The 23,293-nt window shown below is 46.8% G+C and overlaps 2 long non-coding RNA genes across 2 annotated transcripts; both read left to right on the top strand.

Annotated features, from left to right (window-relative positions):
- The first annotated feature begins 3,077 nt into the window (after window positions 1-3,077).
- Window positions 3,078-8,936, top strand: LOC144101315 (uncharacterized). Its single transcript, XR_013307980.1, has 5 exons — window positions 3,078-3,633; window positions 4,253-4,355; window positions 5,150-5,250; window positions 6,364-6,442; window positions 8,797-8,936. It is a non-coding gene; the product is annotated as an uncharacterized LOC144101315 (long non-coding RNA).
- A 5,538-nt stretch (window positions 8,937-14,474) lies between these two features.
- LOC144100203 (uncharacterized) lies at window positions 14,475-16,472 on the top strand. Its single transcript, XR_013307555.1, has 3 exons — window positions 14,475-14,532; window positions 16,076-16,182; window positions 16,323-16,472. It is a non-coding gene; the product is annotated as an uncharacterized LOC144100203 (long non-coding RNA).
- Window positions 16,473-23,293: the final 6,821 nt, after the last annotated feature.

Below are 23,293 nucleotides of genomic sequence, written 5' to 3' on the forward strand. Positions count from 1 at the left end.
GCGGTGTGTTGCAATGATCAATTGCAGCAGTGAGAAAACAGCCTCGTACGAGCACTTCCCTCGTTACTATTATATCTGGAATGTGGATGCATCGTGCACTGGGTGAACTACAAATGCAATTTTTACAAAATATATATTGAAGGCACTGGGCGATTGATTTACACGGACGTTTTTTGTGCTTGAATTAGCACTCTACGTAGTTGTCAAGACTAATAATATGTGGTAGCTGCCGACTTTAAATGAGAATCCGCCAGGTCCCATTGCTACTGGAATCGCCGCCGTGTTTTTCCGCGTCTCCGAGCTAGGCTCCACGCTCGGCATCGTACATCGATTTCGGAGCTTTGCGTGATGCCATTCATTCTTTTCGTTTCACCAGCCGGGAGGAGCACTAGGATCTCGAAGATTTTCGCTCATTGATTCCTCCTAGCGGTCATCTCTCTACTTTATTAGCGATGCCCTCGGCCACCTTCTCATCGTTTGCGAGGCGGCATTCAGCTTTTGTTAGCGATAAAGGCAATCCTTCGTAGATCTTGTCTCATCGGGCATCATGCCATGTCCGCGGCTGCGATAAATTGAAACTTTTTGTAGCGTCAGCTACACTGGCCGGGGTTGAGCAGTTTCGCGTGGCTCCTGGACAGCCGTGCTTCGCATGCGCCAGGAGCAGTGACGTCACACGGCGCACAGCTGGCGCGCCGGAGTGACGTCATAGCCGCTGCAGACGGACTGGCGCCGGCGCGTGCCCAGCTGTGCGCCTGCGTGTCGCAGGAGTCAAGCCTGACGCTGCGCGGGAGCCGCTTGACAGCGCCTCTTTTTGTGCACATGCTCAAAGGTATCACTAGGGGTGTACATATAGCGGGGCCTTTTCCAGTGTGGCATTGCCATGGAGAAGGAGAGCGAAATTGCTGCTCAACGGCAATTGACGTTCAGCTCCTCGGCGTAGCTCACGCTACATATATCCTGACATAGCCGAGCTAAACCACTGCTAATTTTTAGCATTGTTTATCTACTCAGGCATTATAGCATGATAGGCATGATAACAGAAGCGAAAAAACTAGAGAGAACCAGTTTCGGTTGGACACGCAAGAACTTTAACAGCCATTAGCACGAATTCGGTGCTACGCCCTGCGAGTGCCTCTAAGCCTAGCGGACTATCCGGTTTTGTTCAGCTGCCAGTCGGTCATTCGGAACTACTATTTAACCAAACGTATACTACTATTCCCAATCCATGATGCGTACTGAGAGATTTGAGCATCGTGTTCCGTCTCCTCTTTTTAAAGAGGAGAGCAGTTCAAGTGTTTACCGGGATACGGTCGCATAGGGTGCAACTCCGGGTCGAATATGTTCATTGGTGTAACTTTCCTTCTCGTCTATACTGTCGCAGGATGCTGCTGATGCAGGAGCTCGCCTTCTTCCGTCGCCTCCACTTCCCGCAGTCGGTGTGATTGGCTTCTGCTGATGCGCAAGTCTACGTCTTCAACCCTACCAGTGAGCTTTCAGTTTCTCATTCGGGTCAGTTTTTAGGTGAATTTGATTGGGACGGACGAATCCGTACCCTCGGGATTGTAACGAGCACATTTTATGGTGCCCAATGATATTCTCAGTGTATCTATGTGCCAAGTTAATGACAAAACACATAGGTCCTTTACTGATAATATATTTGTAGGCTTCGCACGAAGTTTCGGTCTTAACGCAGGCTCAATAATACATTCAGCAAAGTGTAAATAATTGGTCTGTTTTCTTTACGAGTTTCTTCCATGCTGCCCCAATGTGGGCATGCTGTATAGGCACTCTAAAAGAGTTGAAACACAAGAACTCTGCTTATAGTCTACAGGAAACTGTGTTGATCTTAAGGCGCAATACAACAAAAAAATACAATTATCTTGGTATAGTATTGCGGCCTAATTAGCAGAGAGTTTATATAGTTTCGTTGTGTACGCATTTTTGGACATAATGCGTGGTCTTTTCAGGGAGCATCAGCGCTTTCGATGTGGCGACGTCCTCCGGAGGGACGGCATCTCGTTGGCTACGACGTCTTGAGCCGCTAAGACTCCTATGTGCATGCTGCTGGCTGAATATCGTAAGTTTTTTTTTTCTTGAGGAAAGGGAAGGGTACGGGGGTAAAAAAATGGCCAAAAATAGTTGGCGTCTCTGGTGAAGTTCAGCTCATCGGCAAAGAACACAACCCTGTGAAAATCGAACAAAGATGTAGAAACCGTTAGTGTTCCAAGACTGGAGAAGTAGTGCGACCAAGTTCAACAACAGGCGAACAGTTGCGAACAAGTTGAAGTGGTTAGAAAAAAACTCTGAGGAGACCTAAGCAGGTGAATGCGACAGATGTCCCATTTTCTTTTTCCCCATGTGGTGTCAACGGGACAAATATGTGCCACTTTTTTCGACTTGACTGCTTGTGCTGAAGTCGTGAAATTTGTTGAGAGCAGGTTCTGTCCGCCACATCTGTTTGTGCTACATAAAATGCTTCATCAATTTTGCAAAAGATATTGATGCCCCACAAAGGGTTAAGAAGGACTGTATTCTAGATGCAAAAATCTCTCCAGTAGTCTAAAAGGCCGTTTTTTGATAACGATTCTAACAATAGTTCTTACAGTGAAGCTGTATGCCTCTACAGTCCAAGGAACTTTTCGTGTCGTTATCATAAGCAAAGAATGTCTGGCTAATAGTTGAATGATAACAGGCATACAGTGTAGAGCTCAGAACTTGTTTTCAATAAGAAAAACCACAAAGCAAGCATCAAAACCACATGATGGATGATAAGGTGCATATGAACAATGGGAACACGGTTTGACACGTTCCGGTAAACATGTTTACAGCTGCTTCGAAAGTGGTAGACGTCATTCGAAGCCTTCGTGTGAAGTGCAAAACCCGCATAATGTATGACAACGGCGCCTACAAACACTGCGAAGAACGTTCCTTCTCCGCGCGTGTGTTTCACAGTAAAGATTGCGGTCGCGTTAGCTACTCCGAGTGGAAAAGTACCCAACAGCATAGAAATCGCGCAGTGACGTTACCACGCTTTCATAGATAACAAGGAGACTGGTCCAGCAACTCGTTCAGTTCATTCCAGGCCATCGTGGGTAGAGCACGGAAAGTAAAGATGCCAGAAGAACAGCGTGAATGTAATGCTCGGCGAAAAGAAGAAAACAGTCTTGGTCAACAGCGTCGCAGGCAAAACCCCGCAGCTCTCGCACAACACGCCCGAGTGTAAGCGTCAGGCTAGGCAAGAGCCAGGATATGCCGCCAGAGAGGCCGAGTTCATTCAGTTCATAAGAACATTTCACTCGTCTCTGATTTCACTCTTTTTATAGCCACGCATGTGAATTTTCAAGTGATGTCGGAATGGGCTGTCGTTTCACAGCTTCGCTGTCCAACCACCTTCACAGAGTGGATTTGAGCTACAAGTTTTTTTTATTCGATATTTTTTTGGTACGTGCATCAAGTTTTCATTAACAATGACGCGTCGTCTTTTCCCGAAGCAAGCAGCGGCATCTCGTGAACTGAGACGACCCGGAGTCAAGACAAAACGCAGTCGGAAGCCAGTGCGTCTGAAGTGCAGTCGTCATGTGGGTGCCACCGGAGGGCTTCAACATCGTCAACATCGAAGGAACGAGACGCAAAGTGAGGAGCATTGCTGATGGCCTTGAGATGTTGCAGTCGCTCTCAATACGACCTACAAACGCATCAGTGGCGCTTTCAGCTATGGCTGTATCTGCCCGAGACGCGAGGAGCGTTAATTTTCGTGGATTATTTTTTAATGTTCTAAACAAAGCAATTTTTTTTCCAGAATAATGCGGAACTATATTTCCCCTGTTTCGCACATACGGCTCTGCGCCGTTAAATGCAATATAAAAAGAAATTTCTCATTTCCGACGCACATAGGACAGGATCGCCATTTTCACGCAAATGTGGGCTTTTGTGTGCTGCTAGAAATTTTACCAGAACTAAGAAGGACAAACTACGACTGGCTCCCGCCTTTTTGAGAGCATTCAAAAGATGGATTCTTGAAGTTCTTACGTGCTGTAAGTGCAGTAGAACTATGTGACCTAAGGGCCTTTACCATAAACGCGTTTAACCTGAAGGTCTCCACCACAAAGGCATTTGGCTTCAGCCACACAAACTTTATGCAGATGCAGCAAAAGGAGTGCCAAGAAAACGCATATGACATTAATAAGTGTTTGTTTGGACGTTCAGGTTTATGGCGATGCTAATACAGCGAAATTCTTATTTTCTCCGGCAGCATCGGCTGCTTGGATGTGGCAACCATACTTGAGCGTCCGGCAGTCCACTTACTCCTCCTGAACTACGGATCCTTGCGTGCCCCTGTTGCAAGCAACGGCGGAGTAAGTGTACCACGACCAGCATTCTTCCCTGCAGTTATTTGAATGAAAGTGAAAACAATGTAATAGTTGTGAGTTTAAGTGGTGACACGCCGTGACTGAAACCCGGCGGCGATACAGTAACCGCAGAAATATAGTCAATAAAGGAACGAGACAGGTAGCGTACTTTTCTTACCGAAAAAAAGTAAAACGAATGCAAAGAGCATATAGAATGAACTTGTGCTGGAGAAACTTGCATAAACGTGAGACGCTAACAGGACTGCATCGCTAAAGCTGCGGATAATGTTCGCAAGGATTCCGACAGTAGTCCAGTGTCAGAAACAGTGTCTGCAAGAAGTTTTAACAATACACGACCGTGTCCATTGCAGATACTGCGACTGCCTGTCGTCAGCCTCATTCTAACAGGTACGTGGTTGTCTCTGGCGCACCTGGCGAGTTCGCTCATGAGATACCATAGGGAATATTCGGCGCCTATTTTCCGAGCGTTAGCTCTTCTTCTCGGTTTCTTGGAGTCTGCTACCACCTCCCTTCGGCGTGAAGTCCGAGAAATTCAAGATGGCGGCCTCTATAGCAAATCGATATAGGAACCGAATTGGCGGTTCATTGGTGGCGTCATTAGTATGTCGAATTTGGGACTGATTGGTGATGTCGCTAATATATCCGCGATGGGCGTCAATTGAGGACGTCACCGATAAACCCAAGATGGCGGCCGCTTAGGAAATCAATAGCAACCCAATTGGTGATTGATTGGTGACGTCACTTATAAAACAGCTAACGCTCGTCACTTCGTCTTCCAGACTGTGGCAGAAGACGCCACCTGCAGTCATAAGTGCCTGGACCACTCTCACCACGTGGGTGTGGTCGGTGTTGGCGAGCAGCCTCGGCGACCGGGCCGCAGGTGAGAATTACTGCCGATGGTCTTGTGCGCGTGCTTGGAGGCCGAGAATCTCTGCCTTGTCTCGTCTTTCCCGAACAGCTGGCCACAGTTTACTATAATGCTGGTGCATATACGGTGGGAACTCTCTGTGTCACTCATTTGTTACAGGAGGTGATCGTAACATAATTTCCTTCTGTATAAATTTGTCCAGCTTATGTTTTACTTTTACTCTTGTAAACTGATTCTGATTGAAACAACAAGCGTACGCTTACATTTTCGAAGGTACCTTTTTGTTGTAAAAGTAAAGGCAATGGAAGATAGCGTTGCCTTGGGGGGCGGCGGGAGAGCTTATCCACCTTTTCTAAGTGCACAAATACATACGCCCGCCACCCAGGATGGAGCTGTTGCGGCGGCAGCCGCATTACACATGTGTCGAGCATTTGCCAAGTACGCGCGTGTAGTTATGTGACAGCCAGCTTAAGAACCCTAACAAAAAGTTTATTAAAAAAATCTTTGTATAAAACTGTAGACTCTTTCTAGACAAACCATAGAGAACCGTCTATATGCAATGCAAATTTTTAACAGTCTATAGGCCCTCTATAGCTCCCATTATGGTCCACGTAAAAGATTTTCATCTGCGGCCTTCAAACTAATTGTTCAGAGCCCGCGCAGTCGCTTTGTTAGAAGATTAGACAACGCCACAGGCGAAGGCTGATGCCCTTTATGTGACCCGCTACCTGTGAGACTTCCCCTTTGAAGCCGTTATGATCTGCAGCATATAAACAGCCATTATTAGGCCATTTTTCCCGATCATTTTCTCTGCGCAGGCCAAAGTACCATACTTCTGATTTAAAATTTCTCCTCCTCCTTACTCCTCCTAACTATATTGGTTAAGCCAGCTGCGTGTCCAGCTCAAAGCAATACCACGTGATACTAGAATCATTCTCGGCGCATAATTTTTCACGATGCTAGCTTTCTGGGCAAGGTTTTGGCGGCCAATTGATAAATTTCAGGATTAAATTGACCATGTTGTAGTTTATTGCGTTTTGTATAGTTTTTATGCCGTTTAGGTCCCTGAATCACTATTTCCTTTAACGTAGAAAGTTCTTAATCATACTTGCATCGATGGCGCAGGAGATCACCTGACCAGCCGACAAAGCACCGGCCTCTCTTGATGCAGTACCAGGGCAACACCCGCCCGGATACGTCACTGGTGTGTCCCTCTCCTGTCTCTTATTTGGTCACATCTGTTCCATTACATGCAGAAATGAACATAGAAGAGAGAACTCTAAGCGTTATCACAGAGTAAATAATCGTGGGCCACTAGGAGCGAATGAATTATTTCAAGCTTCCTGTGCTTCATTTTATTGTTGAGATAGGTAAACTAGAACAGAGCATCGCGCCGCGGAATTTCGCAAAGCAAATCATGCAGACCTGCCCTGAAATTACGCGTAATATGCATTCATATCCTTACGTGGAATTCATTGCGCACTTCATCTAGGTGGACTGCAGTTGCTAGTTCTTTAACCGTCTGAGATCACGCCTTCTTTCAGTTCGTACTGCATGTACTATCCCTTGATCGACGCCTTTTTGTGTCTTAAACACCGCGCATTATGTCTTGACGCTTTAAGTCCATGTTCCAGATGAGGGCGTTCCGATTAATATATGCTAGGTGGTGGTGTTTGGAAACCGAATATTGCACCAGTCACCAAATTCTGATGCACTACTCAGAGCAGTGTCGCTGCTGTCTACTAGCCCTGTGATCATAAGGCCTAGCTATTCTAGGTCACCGGGATTGCGGAAATTCCAGCTGGACTATGTTCCATTGCGATCACCTTCCAAAGGGCCGCATGATGAGGCCTGGGCCTGCTTGGACGAAGCAAATTATGCTGTCTAGTTCCCAGTCTAATGCAGGAAGGCAACAGGCAGCGAAACCATCCAAAGCATAGGGGGATGTTTTCTTATCTGTTATTCTTTTCTTAATTAATGGATGCAAATATTAACAAAGCTAACATTCTCTTTTGCTTTCCTTCGTTTCGCTGACTGTTGGCTTCCTGCCGTTTTATGTGATAATGAGCCAATCTTTACCCTAACTTTGTGTGCTAATAGCATAACGCAAGCCTTGCTTCTGGAAGTCTTGATAACATGGGCAGCATGAGGCGGTTCTGGCACAGCTTCCTCCCTGAACGGTCGATCGTGTGTCACCTGACAATCGGGTTATCGCTGGACTCATTATGTCAACCGCTATGGACGGGGCTAGGTTGGCGCTGATGAATTCTCAAGGTTAGGTTACAGGGAACATATATATACCCCCGAAAGCACAAGAATGAATAGCCGCTGCGTAGCTCAGTTGGTAGAGCATCGGACGCGCAATCCGGTGGTCATGGTTTCGAATCTCACCAGTGGAATGCCTGTCTCAGCTCTTAAATCAATTATATTTCAAATCTGAAATGATTGCATTTCAATTAACAGAGTTAATGGGCCACTGAGGAGAAACGGAAACTGGCCTGTATCGATGGAATACAGGCTTCTAATCACAAAAGAACCAGTCTAGTAGAAAATAGCAGGAATTGAAATGCAGGTATAGCAGCCACAGACCAATTTCGCAAGCACAAGCGCGATGACGAAGTAGATGAAAAACTGTACGAATCTCTGATGCTCTCAAACCTCCATGAAGGTTAGGCGTTTGGATACTCAAGTTTATATGTTTTGTTTTACAACAGCTCGTGCACTTTAATCGCACGGAGAAGACTGAGGAATGTTAACCTTAATGTTGAAAGCCAAGGGGAACCTATACTTGGCGATGGAATAAAAGGCCAGCTGAGTTATGTATTAGTGCTTCGCAGCTATGGGCTATCGTATTTTGCTTAGAAATAAGTTTGACAAGAGCCCTATGCTTTCCTAATGTTTCGCTGACTGTCGGCTTCCTGCATTTTTATTTCATACTGAGCCCCTACCCCTTTTATTCCACAGTCTATTCTTATTTGCAGTCCGAACCTCCCTAGGCTTTCAGGAAAGGAAAGGCGCATCACCGGTCGATTTTATAGGTGGACACCACCACCCCTATACGCTATGTGCAAGAACAAAAAAAAAACACGAAGGACGGCTAAAAGCTACAGTTCCCAGCCAGCGTTCCTCTCTTTTTTTTCCTCAGATCAAGGTTGTGCCATGCGTCCCTACGTTCCTAGAAGGGTCTAGACTGTGAATAGGACTCGACTGGGAAATAGACCGTATAGGCAGTCTAATTTCCTTCGTGTTAGCGTGCCCAGGAAGACTACGCAGTTTGCGCGCGCGGTCTCGTAGGAATCTTGTCGATGTGCCCTGCTAAAGCAGCCCCGCGCTGCGCGCCCGGAAGATTAGGGCCCGAATTTCTGCCAAAATGGTACGTTCAAAACTGTCCAGTTGTCCGGCAAACAGGAAATCGGTAACTACCGTTCACGGCCGTCGAACGTCGCGCAAAGGTCCTGGGACCCACAAAGCGTCAAGTGACGGTTGCACTTTAAGCAGAGTCTCTCCGTCTGTGAGAAGATAAAAGAAAATCCTTCTTTCTCTCTCTTTTCCACCCAGAGTCTCGGCGCCGGACAGAGGGCTTGATGGCTCCCGCCCTCAGAACTGCCATCTGCCCAAGGCTGTCCAAGGCATGCACCAACAATTGCACCTCAGTCTCCGCGTGGCCTTCGTAACGCATCCAGGTTCAAGGAATCACAGTACGCGTACGTCTCTAATTCCCTTGCCTTATTGCGACCAAAGCTCTAGAGTATAAGCAAAATGCCCCATTAGAGTTGTCATTGTTCTATGTGCAAGTATAATCATGGATCTAGAAACTTCATTGAGGCTATGAATATCGTCAGTTGATTTGAAAGCTTTCTTTACTAGTGCTCGCAGTTACAAGCAAGATGGCCATTGCTAAGCCCTTTAACCTGGTATTTCAGCTCTGTTGCTCGCTTTGATGGCGTTCACCACCTCAGTCTTGGCTGCTCTATCTTGACTGTGCCTAAAGTACACTGCAGCGAGCGTTTTTGATTCCCATTTGAAGAACCAAGAACTGTTAATCTAATATAATAAACTGATGTGTCAATCATTCTCGCTCATGAAAATTGAGATTGTGATACCCTTATAACGTCCTCAATATTAACGGGTCTTCGTAGTAGTACGCACGGCGAATTTACGAATATTTAGGCCCAACTTCACTGTCTCAGTCTTTAAGCTTGAAAACTTGTGGTTCAAGCTTTTTTCCTTTTCTGAAATTTTATTTCCCAATTATGTGTGTCGCGGAAAGGAACATAGGGTTCAATAAAGCATTGTGCACTTACGCGGTTTATTTCTAGAGGCCTAAAACTCGTAAAAAACGAACACTTCACAGTCAAATGTTCAAGCACTAGTAACCTAACACAAACTTGGGCATACCATTATATAATCATATACCATTACACAATTCATTTTTACCGAGCGCCCGATTATTTCCGACTCGCACTGCCGACTACTGCTACGCCAACGGCTTTTAGACCGAACGAGTTGTGCACGCTATCGCCAAATAGGGGAGTAGCCATGAATTGACGCGATATGCAAACACTCAAATGCTTCTCTATACTAACAAAAATTTAGTGAATTAATCCCACAGTTGTTCCCAGAATAAATAAAACGGCAGCACCTTCCCTTTACGGGTACGAGGCTTGAAGGAAGGAAATATGAAGTCCGGAATTACTTACTGTATAGTCCTTTCGAGATATTCAGTGGTCCTATCGCACGTGTTGAAGTTATACTCTTTTTTTCTTTTGCAGCATCGGCTATTTGGTTGCGGCATCCCGAAACAGTGACGCTTTGGTCGGCTTCTTCATCCTGAACTAGGGGTCCGTGCCTGAGCACTCTCCCCAGTTGCAGCGGAGTAAGTGTTCAAATTTCAATGCGATTTACCCAAGCAGAATCCTCTATTACGTTTGCTAAATTCTTTTCCCAATGGTCGAGAAAACAGCGAAGATTTTCCGTAAACTTTTGGCCTGCAGACTTGTTGTTTTGGACAGTAAGGACAAACTCAAGTTGTCTTATCTGGATTGAATACAGCATTTTAATGACACAGAGGAAACGAGGACAAAAACCAGTCTCAGCGAGGGTTGCTCAACTTGGAAAGTGCTGGTGGTTAGCATTGCAAAGTGCAAAATATTCGGTGAAAGCTGGATTCGCAGGCGGGCACCACTGCCTGAGAGTGCGACTCAGCTGTCCAATGTGAAAGGGAGCTACTTAGGCACCTTTCCTTTCCTCAAAATTATTGCCGTCTATAACGTTGCCAACGCCAATGAACCCATTGAACGTCGGCGGCCTATTGCATACTTCTAAGCTGCAAGACCATCACAGTCTGCTCAGTTTATCTCGCATCACATTTAAAACTCACACTTTAGACCGTAACTGATAACAGGAGATATCAGTGCGCACTCTCGTGAATATGGAAGTCGAAGACAGTAGAGGCCAAGGCATGGAATATTTTAATTTATCCAATAACATGTGCCTCCTATATGCATGTAAACATAATGTTCATGCGGAATGCGATGCCCGGATATATGTTTTTGTTCAATAACATCTGCCTTCTATATACGCATAAGCATTGATACCGTTGTCCAAGTTCATGCAAAATGAGTTGCCAGGTTATAACTTTTTAACAGAGTGCCTTTATCGATATTTATCACAGAGTGCCTTTATCACAGTGTGTTTGTCGATCAATCATCAATCGATAATGATTGATGACAGAGTTGTACTAGATAACCCTAGTAGGAATGATCACCTCCATACCCTTATCATAAAGTTCATTTTTATTTTCCACTCACCTCAAACCAAGATTTTTGTTACAATACTACCACAAAACGAGACCATCGATGGAAAGCGGCAATGGTTTCCTCTTTTTTATTATACAGGTGTGAATATACTGAATCAAAATTATTTGTTTCTTTTTTCGTTTTGGTAGCCACTAAATTTATAGCAATAATATGTAGGTACATACCCTGGAATCCATGGGAAGGATAGGGCTTACCCATGGGGGGTACTCGCCGTTAAAAAGCAGGGCTTCTATCTTCCATTGGTTCGAGTGCACTTGTACAGAGGTTTTAACAAGCATTCACAGCTTATTTGTCTGCATTTTTCTTTTCACGCAGCATGTATTATTTTTTTGCTTTTAAAACGTCCAAGCAACGCTTTCGAAAACATGACTGTGGCGGAACTGGCAACGATGCGAAGGATTCGTCTCCCGACAGCGCCGCTGCCATAGTTTTTCGTGCCACTGCTGACAAGTGTCTCTTGCACCGTGGCTAGTACAAATTCTGTGCATCTAGAACAAATCTTTCCTCATTGCTTGACCGCATCCTTATATAAGGACACGTTTCAAGGAGCTTTCTATGTGGACAAAGATGACACAGTGATTATGTCGGAAACTTAAACCGTGTGGTGGGCGAAGTCAGCGCACGTTAATGAAACAGCGCTAAATGGAGAGAGTGTGAAAATGCGATAGGGCAATGCATGACTGCAGTGAGAATGCATAGATATTCTTCGCACCTTTCAAGTGATGCCTGTACACTACTTATTTCTGGTTTTTCCTTGGCAGCATCAGTGATTTGGATGTGGCGGCCTGCAGACTGAGGCTTCAGCGGTCGGCTTCTTTCTCCTGAACTAGGGCAGCTTGGGTGCCTGTAACCCTTCCACGGGTAAGGCCACGAAGAGTGGCATTTTAACCAGCTTTAATTGCGATTCAGGGTGGGGTGGGGTTCATCAATAAGTTATTCCGCAACTGCAGACTTGTAAAGGGAGATTTATTGACCTTCGACTACACTACCTTCAACATGGGCGAACATAGCGGCGGTTATTTATCATGCGCAGAAGTCGCCTACTAAGTAATTAATATTAAGAGAGGTTGGGATGGGGGGGTGCGAATTCGTGCAAGAAACATTAAAAGGGAAGCAGGCATCATTTTTACTGACCTAATCAATAAGCTGGCTTAATGCTCGCGGCCTGTACTTCTAACGTCGAAACGTAATAATAACAATAATTGATTTTTGGTGAAACGAAATGGCGCAGTATCTCTCTCATATATCGTTGGACACCTGAACCGCGCCTTAAGGGAAGGGCTACAGGAGGGAGTAAAAGAAGAAAGGAAGAGGTGCCGTAGTGGAGGGCTCCCGAATAACTTCGTCCACCTGAGGATCTTTAACGTGCACTCACATCACACAGCACACGGGAGCCTTAGCGTTTTGCCTCCATTAAAACGAAGCTGCCGAGGTCGGGTTCGAACCTGGGAACTCCGGATCAGTAGCCGAGCGCCCTAACCACTGAGCCACCGCGGCGGGTTACTGTCGAAACTTATTTTAATTTTTTCGCCGCGTCATGATTGCACCTTGTTCTGTAGGCACGAAGTATGCAGATAAGTAAAGGCCAGTAGGCGCCCACGTCTGGACACCGAACAGCACACCATCTGTCAAATATTATGATTTTTATACCTCACTGTCCGCTACAAAAATGGTGCGCTTCGATTATTCATAAGGTTAGTCGTGGAGGATGGGGTGATATTTCTACCAGTAGATCCCCATTTTTTGGGCTTCAATTTTTCTTTCTGGTTCTTTCGGGAGATATTAACACACCCCACCATTTTTGATGAATCTTACGGGTTAGAAAGTGCGTTCATAGAGCGAGTAAATACGATGGCTTTGCATACTACGCAGAACAACCTTCGACACTGTGAAATTAACTTTATGTTTATGTTTAATGTTTTAGGCAAACAAGTTATAGGATATAACCATGGTAGAACCCAATGGTTGAGCGATAACATTTTGTCAATCACCGAGGCTAAATGTGCAGCTCGCCATCGTGTCGGGCGCGCCCAGTTGTGGTTTGACATCGGTTTTGTCCATATCGGTCAAGTTCAAATTTCTGGACCATATTTGAAGACTACCACGTCGCGAGCACATTCAAATCAGCCTGAACATCGATTTTTTTCCAAATCGAAGGTCACGATTAGAGGGAGCGAAGGGCCTAATTTTGGAGTGGCCTGGGCCCGAACATCGACTTTGGTACATATCGAATGAAGGTAACATTTCGGAGGGGGGGTGGGGGGCTGCCCAAGTTTTGCAGGTGGGATGGACTATCTTTTGAAAACGACCTGGGTATAATTTAGAGATACGATCGCATTGGCCAGTCTAAACATGCTTCGGCATCTGACTTAAAGCCTTCACTATGAAATCGCTGAGTCAGAAAGTCACTTCAATGTCATATACGTACACCGGTCTGACTTTCGCATTGAGTAGAACTATCGCTCTAAGAGCGAACGTTACTGCAAAGTTAAAGCAATACTGCAATACGAGTACGAGCAGTATAGATCAGTGTCATCGAGAGTATCTACAAGAATTTGTTACGGTGTATTTTCGAGCACAGCACTGCGCATCTTCGCTGACCCTGTGATGCCGACTGCAGGAGCTGTGACTCTCTGCCTTAACCTCACCGTGGATGACTCTGCCGTAGTTTGTAAATTTACTTGCGAAGTGCCGCTGCCAGTATGCTTACAATAATGGGTGAATGCCTGTAGGTTTTCATTTTTCAATGTCAAACAAGCACACCCTGTGCAGAATTCTTAAACGTGTGAGCAATGCTTGAGTGAACTCCAGCTTTGCACATAGAGCATTGCGGGCCGCTACGTCACTTATGGGTGCAGGATTAACGTAACCGGATGCTCTCATACATGGAATGCGTGCTGAATACTGCCTTCCGCTTTATTGAGAACGTTATTCATACTGGATGAAGTGCTTATAATCTGCAAACCTAGCCTTTCTCCCATTTTTACCACTTCAAATGACTTCGGGCTGTTCTATCCCGCGTAATTCACGCATTTCCCAAGTTTTGAGGAATAATTCAGGGAAGAAAGTACATTCATGGAGGGTGTAAATACAACAGGTCTCCAACAGCTTGTGATTGCGCATTGACACACGCGCTGCCACGTATAACTATAACGCATCTACTCAGATGCAGCAAAAATGAGCAATGTAGGCATACATAACATGGCCGCCAGCCCACAGCAGAAATAAAAATGAAAGCAATATAACTGTTATAGTGAACTTGACTTCAGACATTGCGCCAACATTAAACCAACACTACTGTAGCCGTGTGCAAAGCAGTAAAAGCAAAGAGTCCACCAATAGATCAGTACCACTGACAGTTTATAAATAGTTTGTTGCAGTGTATTTTTGAACTCAACATTACCGCGCATCTTTGCAGACCCTGCCATCACACTTCAGGGGCTGTGACTGTCTCCCGTCAGCCTCACCTTAGCAGGTACGTGGCCAACCCAACTCTGCCATACTTTGTAATTTCTCTCAGTACATTTCCAGCTGCACTTCAATAACTCTGGCAATGCCTTCGTGATGCGAAACACGTTTCCAGCAACCGGGCCTCTAAAAAAAGTCTATAGACTTCATAGTCTATAGACTTTATATACAGAAGTCAACTAAAAGTGTATGGTCATAAATTTATGGATTGTTTATAGACTGTCTATAGGATTTGTATTGTTCTCCGGGGTTTTTCTATAGACAGTCTTTAAAGACAAGTGTATAAGCTTTAAAGACAAAAGTCTATGGACAGTCTATTTATTTTTTATTTTTTTAATTATTTGAACCTCAAGGGTCTCTGACGGGACATTACATGAGGAGTGGGCGCAAGAACAGCGGTTAACAATGAATGTTACATGGGAATCAATACGATGACATGGCTTCCTCGATGGCAGTCTTGAAATGGGCTGGATCAGGGCTTAGTGCTAAGTCGGAGGGAAGGTTATTCCCGTCGAGAGCTGTGTGAACAAAAAATGATTTCTGAAAAGTAGTAGTGCAGGCACGATGTGGGATGACGCTGTTTAGATGGCCTGTGTGGGGTGTTCGACGTATTGGTAGAATGAGCTTGCTGTCACGGGCTGAACAATGGAAAAACCTGTGATAAAGGCAGAGACATGAAATTCGGCGACGGCAAGCGAGAGAAGGAAGTTTTAGTTGGAACTGCAATGCTAATATGCTAGAGTATCGCGAGTAGTTTGAAAGGATAAAGCGAGTGGCCCGATTCTAAAAAGATTTAAGCGTTGAGGCAAGGTTAGACTGATGGGGGTCAAATATTGCGCAAGCGTATTCAAGTTTAGGTCGCGCAAATGTTTTATAAGCTAGTAATTTTAAGGAAGAAGGTGTCATGCGCAGGTTACGCCGGAGATACCCAATCGCTCGATTAGATGAGTTTATTATCTGGTTAATGTGGTAAGACCATGATAAGTGACTAGCGAGGTTAATACCAAGATACTTAAAAGAGTTAGCGGAAATAATGGCCGTATCGTTAATTTTATAAGTAGGCGGAGTATAATTTCGGCGGCGGTGAAAAGAAATTTGCATAGTCTTTGTAGTATTTAGGGACATTAGCCACGTAGTGCACCACTGCTGTACGTTATCCAGGTCATTTTGGAGGATGTAAGCATCCTCGGCGTTAGTTATGGGGCGGTATACTACGCAATCATCCGCGAAAAGGCGGATGCTAGATGTTACTGTGGAAGGCAAATCGTTAATGTATATTAGAAAGAGCAAGGGGCCAAGAACTGTGCCTTGTGTAAAGAAGTGTAAAGAAGTTTTTGTAAGGGTGGTGCTGCGCTCTGCACCGGGTCACTGCGCAATGAGGGACACTGGGCACTGAGCGGCAGCAGATGCTGGGGTAGAAAAGCAGGGCCCAGGCCGAAGAGGTAGACGGTGGCTGATCCGCTCGTGCCTGCTCAGTGCCTGCTCGCTCACCATGCAATGCGATACGCTGTATATATGCAGTGAGATGGCCACATCGTCTGTCTACGCAGGCTGCATGGACGATCCCGATGTTCCATTCATTCTGGAGGCTGCGTGGGTCGGCTTTCTCGTCCTGAACTTGCCCTGTAAGCGTGGCCGATGGGCAGATTGCAGAAGGGTGAGTTTGTTGAGACCACCGCTGCGGAATCCATTTGACTGCTATACATGGCGTGATGGTATTTGTGTGTAAGCAGGATTCATATAAGTGCTTCCGACACATCTCCGGCCAAAAACTTTTATCCTCTACTCCTCCTTCAGGGGTGACAGGGATGCAATTCGCCAACGCCTACGTGTCCCACACCATGCCAGACATGAGCACCGTAGTGCAAGTAGTGAGGGACAAGTCCGCTGTTTCATCCTGTGCTGGCCTCTAACAACGCTGCAGCGAACAAAGCAGGAAGAGGAGACGCCTTGGCGAGTGAGGGCAGCACACCGCCTGCGCTGTCCGATACGCTTCAGTCGGTCGTTTAGAATCAGAGTTGGGCAGTGTTTATTTTCGTGCAGCACCATATACATATCCGAAGTACGTCTCTAAAGTGACCAGACTCTAGTCTATTGACCACTGCAAGCAATAGAAGTCAGAACTCGGCAAAACAGATCCGTTACCATGGGAAAGGAATAGAAAAAACCATATCCTGGGTGCGATTTTGCAAGCTATGTGTGCTTCCAAATGTGACCGTATAAACCTTTCGATGTAGAGCTCGAAAGCTGCACAACTATGAGCGAGATAAAGTAATTTAATGGAACGAGAGGTGGAAGGCCGGCCTGCAGTAATGTGACGATGAGTGTACACGGAGGGGAGCAGGTTGAAGATTAAGCCATCCAACCAAAACAAACAGACAGGCGTGTAGGCCGGAACATCCCCATTTATTCGAACGTAGAAAATAAACTAGTCCGTATTCTCGCAGCGCCGCCAAGGCTGGCAGGAGAGCATCTACACCACCAGCCGAGCACATGCCTTCAACCCCTGGTGGCGGTACCAGCAAGGCAACACCCAGCCGGATACGTGACAGGTTGGTAAATCATTATGACGTCATAGATTCCGCAAGGTTTTTGAGCTCCCCTGTAGTACTGCCGGTGTCGTGTTTATTGGTTTTCAATTGGGCTTGGTACCTTTTGCCCGAAGGAAATGCAGCCGTGAAAATATGAAGCAGCAAATTGCTTTCCTAATTTTTTTTTCTCTTGCAGCATCGGCTAATTGGATGCGGCATCAGGGAACAGTGATACTTTGGTCAGCTTTTTCGTCCTGAACTAGGGGTGCGTGCCAGAGCCCACAATTAAGCTGCCGTCGAGTAAGTGTTCAAATTTCAATGTGATTTATCCAGACCGATTCCTTTGTTACCTTTGCTAAATTCTTTCTCCAATGATCGCGAAAATAGCGATGATTTTGAGTCAAATTATGATCTGCCGACTTGTTGTTTTGTACACTAAGGACAAACTAAAGCTGTCTTTTTTGGATTGAATACCGCCTTTTAATGACACAGAGGAAGCGAGGACTAAAACCAGTCGCGCGAGGTTTGCCCAACCTGGAAAGTGCTGGTGGTTTAGCATTCCTAAGCGCGAAATATTCGGCGAAAGCTGGATTCGCAGGCGGGCAACACTGCCTGAGAGTGCGACTGAGCTGTCCAATGATTCAGGGAGCCAGTTATGCACTACCTCTCACTTCCTTGCGTTCCTCATAGCCTGAGTCGCTTTGGGACGTTAAACACTAGGCAACCATTCCTTCCCTCACCCACTCCGCTCGTTCCTTCAATCCTTCAATCGTGGAAGAACCTTTGGTGCCAGTGTTACCCAAGCAGCACAAATCATCGGCCCTACATTAGAATTGGATGGTTTTCTAAGGTCCTTTACAGGACCGGTATTTACCAGTATATTACCAATATTGGGCCAATTAACTGTTCTGATTGGGTAGCGGTAGAGCAGCCGTTCTAGCAGCCGCAGTTGCTTATGGTGTTTGGCGTTCAGTTGCTCCTTTCAAAGTCCCGGTATTGATCCTTCATAGCTAGAACATTAATTACGTCGTCCTTAACGTTTGTCCTTAATCTTTGCTGCTTAATCTTCGGAAATGTATGGTCGTGACGAGAATGTGTAGATATTCTTGGAACTTTTCGCGCGATGTCTGTGCATTAAAGTTCTTGTTTTTCTCCGGCAGCATCGGTCCTTTGGATGTGAGAGGCTACAACGAGACTCGTGTGGTCGCCTTCTATTTCCTGAACTAGGGCGGCTTGCATGCCCAATTTGCAAAGTACGCCAGAGCAAGTGTGCCATGAGTGGCATTTTTAACCAGCGTTGATTGCGATTCAGGGCGTGATGGTATTGGGCAGCAAGCTAAGCACAAATTGGCTACCTGTACAGGCTGATTTATTTTCCTTCAGCTACGCTAGTACCTCCAACATGGCCGAAGACAGCGGTGGTTATTTATAAGTCCTAAATGTAGTCGACTAGTTGACTACTACAAGGAAAGGGGATGCGGACGATGCGTCGTGCAGAAACTAAAAGAAAGCGTATCAAACTAACGCATTTACTCGCCTAATTAACAAGGTCGCGTAATGAGCGCAGGCTTAACTTGCGCTCTCGAAACGTACAATTGTTTTTTTCGCGTCATTATTGCACCTGATAACTGTTGGTGGGCAAGTCTGGTTATAATAATGTGAATGTCCGTGGGTGCCCGGTTTTTCATTGCCGAACAACTACACCATGTGTCGAATGCGAAAAGGTGTGAGCTATGCTAGAGCGAACTGTAGCTGCACAAACTTAAGAGCATTGCGGGCCGCTACGTCACTTATGGGTGCGGGATTGAGGTAACCGTATGCTCCCATACATGGAATGCGCGCTGAATACGGCATTCCGCTTTATTGAGAACGTTAGTCACACCGGATGAAGTGCTTATTTTCCCAACCTACCCTTTCTCCCATTTTTACCGCTTCAAATGATTTCGGGCTCTTCTATCCCGCGCAATTAACGCATTGCCCAAATTTTCAGGAATAATTCAGGGAAGAAAGTACATTCATGGCGCGAGTAAATACTGCAGCTCTCCAGCAGCTTGTGGTCACGCATTGACACACGCGCTGCCACGCATAACTATAACTCATCTAGTCAGATGCAGCAAGAATGAGCAATGTAGGCACACATAACATGGCCGCCAGCCCACAGCAGAAATAAAAATCAGAGCAATAGCATTTACATTGAACTTGACTTCAGACTGATGTTTTAGAAGAAATGTCGAACACCACTCCGAAATAAACCAACACTGTTCTAGCAGCACGGAGAGCAGTATCAGAAAAAGTCCACCAATATATCTTTATCAACGACAATTTGTAACGGGGGCTTAGGTTGACGCTCAGACGGCGGCGAAACCACGGCAGCGACAGAGTGTCTCGCCTGTTCAGGTGAGCAGGCGCTCACTCTGAGCGATGGTTGTTGTTGTTACCCTCACAAAATGGCACATACCCACAAGGGGGATTGGCCATAACCAGGCGGTGACTATTTGAATTGCAGATTGCATATGGCAAGCGTGGGTTGACCTAACAGAAATTGTGTAACTGTTTTCGTAGCAGAGGAGGTTGCGGGAGGTTAGGGTGGCCTAACAAACTGAAAATTAGGTAAGGTAATCAGTTAAAAAGAAGATTGAGGGAGAGAGAGTAGGAATTGCAAAAAGTAGTTACCCAAATACGAAAGCTTATGATGGTATTTGCAGTACGAAAGCCTATGATGGTAGACGTTTTGATTCTAGGAGATAATTTTGAATGGTAGTGGAAACATTCCCATAGCTATGGCCAAGCATAGAAGCGCCAAGGGACAGAACAACCGCAGAAGACAGACGCAAATTGAGATTCTGCATTGGGACCTCTAATAGTCGCCTCCGGATCGATGAGTAGCCACGACAAAAGAGAAGAAAGTGCTCTATTGTTTCCGGCTCAGCACAATGGTATTGTGATGGCATTGAGGCTAGGATGATGATCTTCTTCTTCACAATGGCGCCGGGGAGAAAAGGAGCCATCCTGGCGACTCATTGTGCCGACAACGCAACCGGGTCGTATATAGTACGGCTTGAGTCGTTGGTCATGCGTAGTCTCGCGACCACGTGGGCGGAGATCGGAAGACGGTGTGAGGGGCTCACTGAGGATGTGCGTTCCAGGACGCGGTAGGGGCCAGGGTATTTCGAAAGATGTTTCTTTGAGAGGCCGGAAACAGTGGAAGGGATCCACAGCCAGACGAGTGAACCGGGTGGGAATTCCGGATCAAGCTAACCGTCGTCATGGCGGTGTTTTTGGTGCCTCTCAGTGTCTGCCGTGAGCGACCGTGCAATCTGGCGGGAGTCTTCGGCGTGCTGGACAGCTCCATAAACAGTTGTACAACTTTGTCGATGCGAGTAGATGGATGTCGGCCGTAGAGCCGAAAATAATGGGGAGCAACCGGTGGTGGACTGGGTAGCAGTGTTGTGGGCGTACGTAACATAAGGTAGAACGAGTTCCCAGTTCGTGTAGTTGGCAGCAACGTACATCGCCAGCATGCCGCCCAGAGTGCGATTAAATCGGTCAGTTAACCATTTGTTTCCGGTAGGCTGTACAAGTCCGATGAATGATATTGCACTCGGCGAGTAGAGATTTAACGCCGTCAGCCAAGACGCGTCCTCCATTACTGAGGAGTTCACAAGGAGCACTGTGGTGAAGTGTAAAGCGGTGAATAATAAGGGACGCGTTTTCTGCATACCGGGTCAGGTGACCAATGGCAACAATGACCCAGTGGTTGCCAGCAGCGGTGTACGGCAGAGGTCGTATTAATCGATGCCAACATGGTGGAAGGGGCGAGGAGAACAATGTAGTGGTTGCAACTCTCCAGCAGAGTGGTGAGGCAGTTGCTTACGGCGTTGGCAGGACGTGCAGGAGCGGAGGTACTCCACGGTGAAGTTATGCATGCCTTCCAGGAGTACAATAGACGGATGCGAGTGTACGTCTTGAAGACTCCCGCGTGGCTGCATTGCGGGTAAGCTTGGAAACTGGTGCAGATTTGGGGCCGGAGATGTCGGGGAATGACGAGAAGCCATTTCTGTCCATCTTACTTACAGTAGCGCTTATATAATAGATCATCGGGAATTGGAAAATGTGAAGCTTGGCGACGAAGGGTGCAGGATGCTGGAGGCTTAGATGGGTCGGAGAGAAAGTCAAGAAGAGAAGCAATCCACTCATATTTACGCTGCTCAGAAAGCATGTCACAGGTGGTGAGCGAAGGCGCAGTGGATACTACAGCTCAGAGGCTTGCAAACTCGGCCGGTAGGGGGGGGCGGGACAGGGCATCAGCGTCCTGATGCTTGCGGCCCGACTGTTATCCGACACGTATGTTATATTCTTGGAGCTCACTGGGCCAGGCGACCAGAGCGATCTTCTAACGAAGAAAGCCAACACAGGGCATGATGCTCGGTGACCACGTCAAACGGACGGCCATAGAGATAAGGTCGAATTTTGCCAACGGCCCGGACACTGGCCAAGCACTCTTCTCCGTCGCGGGGTAGTTGGATTCGGCTTTCTTGAGGGTGAGGCTGGCGTAAGCACCACATCCTCCTCGAATCCAGACTTGCGTTGGGCAAGCACAGCCCCGAGGCCAATGCCACTGGCGTCCGTGTGTACTTCGTTTGGGGCTTGAGGGTCGTAGTGCGCAAGATGGGTGGTGCCGTGAGGAGTCTGCGCAAGTTGTTGTAGGCGTCGTCGCAGGCACGCGACCAACTCGAAAAATCCGCATTGCTGTTGAGAAGCTGAGTTAAAGAAGCAACAATGACCGCAAAGTTGCGAATAAAACGCCGAAAATAGGAACAGAGCTGCGCAGTTCCTTAATGCAAGTAGGTTTTGGAAACGTCGTCACAGCACGAAGTTTGGCGGTGTCGGGGCGCACGCCCTCTTCTGACACAACGTCGCCTAAAATTGTCAACTCGCGAGCAGCAAATCGACAGTTTTTTAAGTTCAGTTGAAGGCCGGCGTCCGTAACGCATATTAAGACGTGATTCAGGCGGGACAGATGAGTCGCAAAGTCGGGCAAAAAGATCACGATGTTTTCGAGATAACACAGGCATGACTTCCATTTCAGGCCGCCCAGAACGCTGTCCATCTTGCGCTTAAATGTAGCCGGGGCATTACAGAGGCCAAAAGGCATGGCGTTAAATTCATACAGGCCATCAGGGAACACAAATGCGGTTTTAGGGCGATCGTCTGCTGCAATGGGGACCTGCCCTTACCCAGAGCGTAAGTCGAGAGAAGAGTTCCGCTCTTTGAAGGCAGTCCAGAGCATCATCAATGCGCGGAAGAGGGCAAACACCCTTTCGCGTGATCTTATTCAGGCGGCGGTAATCAACGCAGAAATAGAGCCATCTTTCGTCTTCACGAGGACCACGGGCGAGGCCCAGGGACTGTGTGAGGCCTGAATCACGCCGCTCTGAAGCGTCGTGTCAACTTGGTCTTGAATAACTTGGCACTCACTGGCGGAGACACGATATGGGCGCTGACGCTGAGGGGCGTGGACACCGGTGTCGATATGATGGGAGACAGTCGACGTGCGGGTCAAAGCGGGTTGTTGTGAATCGAAGGAGGAACGAAATTGATGAAGGAACCCGAGAAGTTGAGTGGGTTGAGTTGCAGGAAGAGTGGCGTCGATGGAGGGAAGGAAAACGTCTGGAGGCGAAGTGTCGAGTGCAGGAACCGGCGGGCTGAGGTGCATCTACAACGAGGGACGGAGAATCGTCAGTTTCATTGCGATAGAGAATGAAATCAATGATCTGCGCGGTACCAAGGCACTCGCCGCGACGCACAGCGGATGCATATGAAAACAGATGGGTCCCGACCAGCGCGATAAGGCCAGCTGACCGGGTGAGGACGGCGTAAGGTGTGGACAGGTACTTGTGGCACAGAAGGCAGGGTGATGGTGTAAAAAGTACGTGCCGTCGCGAACAAGGTCGGAAGTGATGGGCACAAAAACAGAAGAACGGGCAGGCAGTTTAATGTCTTCTGCAACGACGTCTTTGGCAGGATCAGCAGAAGGGGCATCGGGAGACGAGGAACCGCTGAACGCAAAGAACTAGAGTTCAGCACGAGCACAATCGATGACTGCCTTATGTGTGTCGTGCTCAGTGAATAAAGCATCTAAACTTCGGTACCCGTCAGCACTTTGTGCAACTGAGATTTGTACTTATTATTTGTGTTTTCTTTCCTCTGTGCTTACTTGCCGTTTGATTTTAATTT

The sequence above is a fragment of the Amblyomma americanum genome, chromosome 8, assembly GCF_052857255.1.
Source record: "Amblyomma americanum isolate KBUSLIRL-KWMA chromosome 8, ASM5285725v1, whole genome shotgun sequence".
Lineage (NCBI taxonomy): Eukaryota > Metazoa > Arthropoda > Arachnida > Ixodida > Ixodidae > Amblyomma > Amblyomma americanum.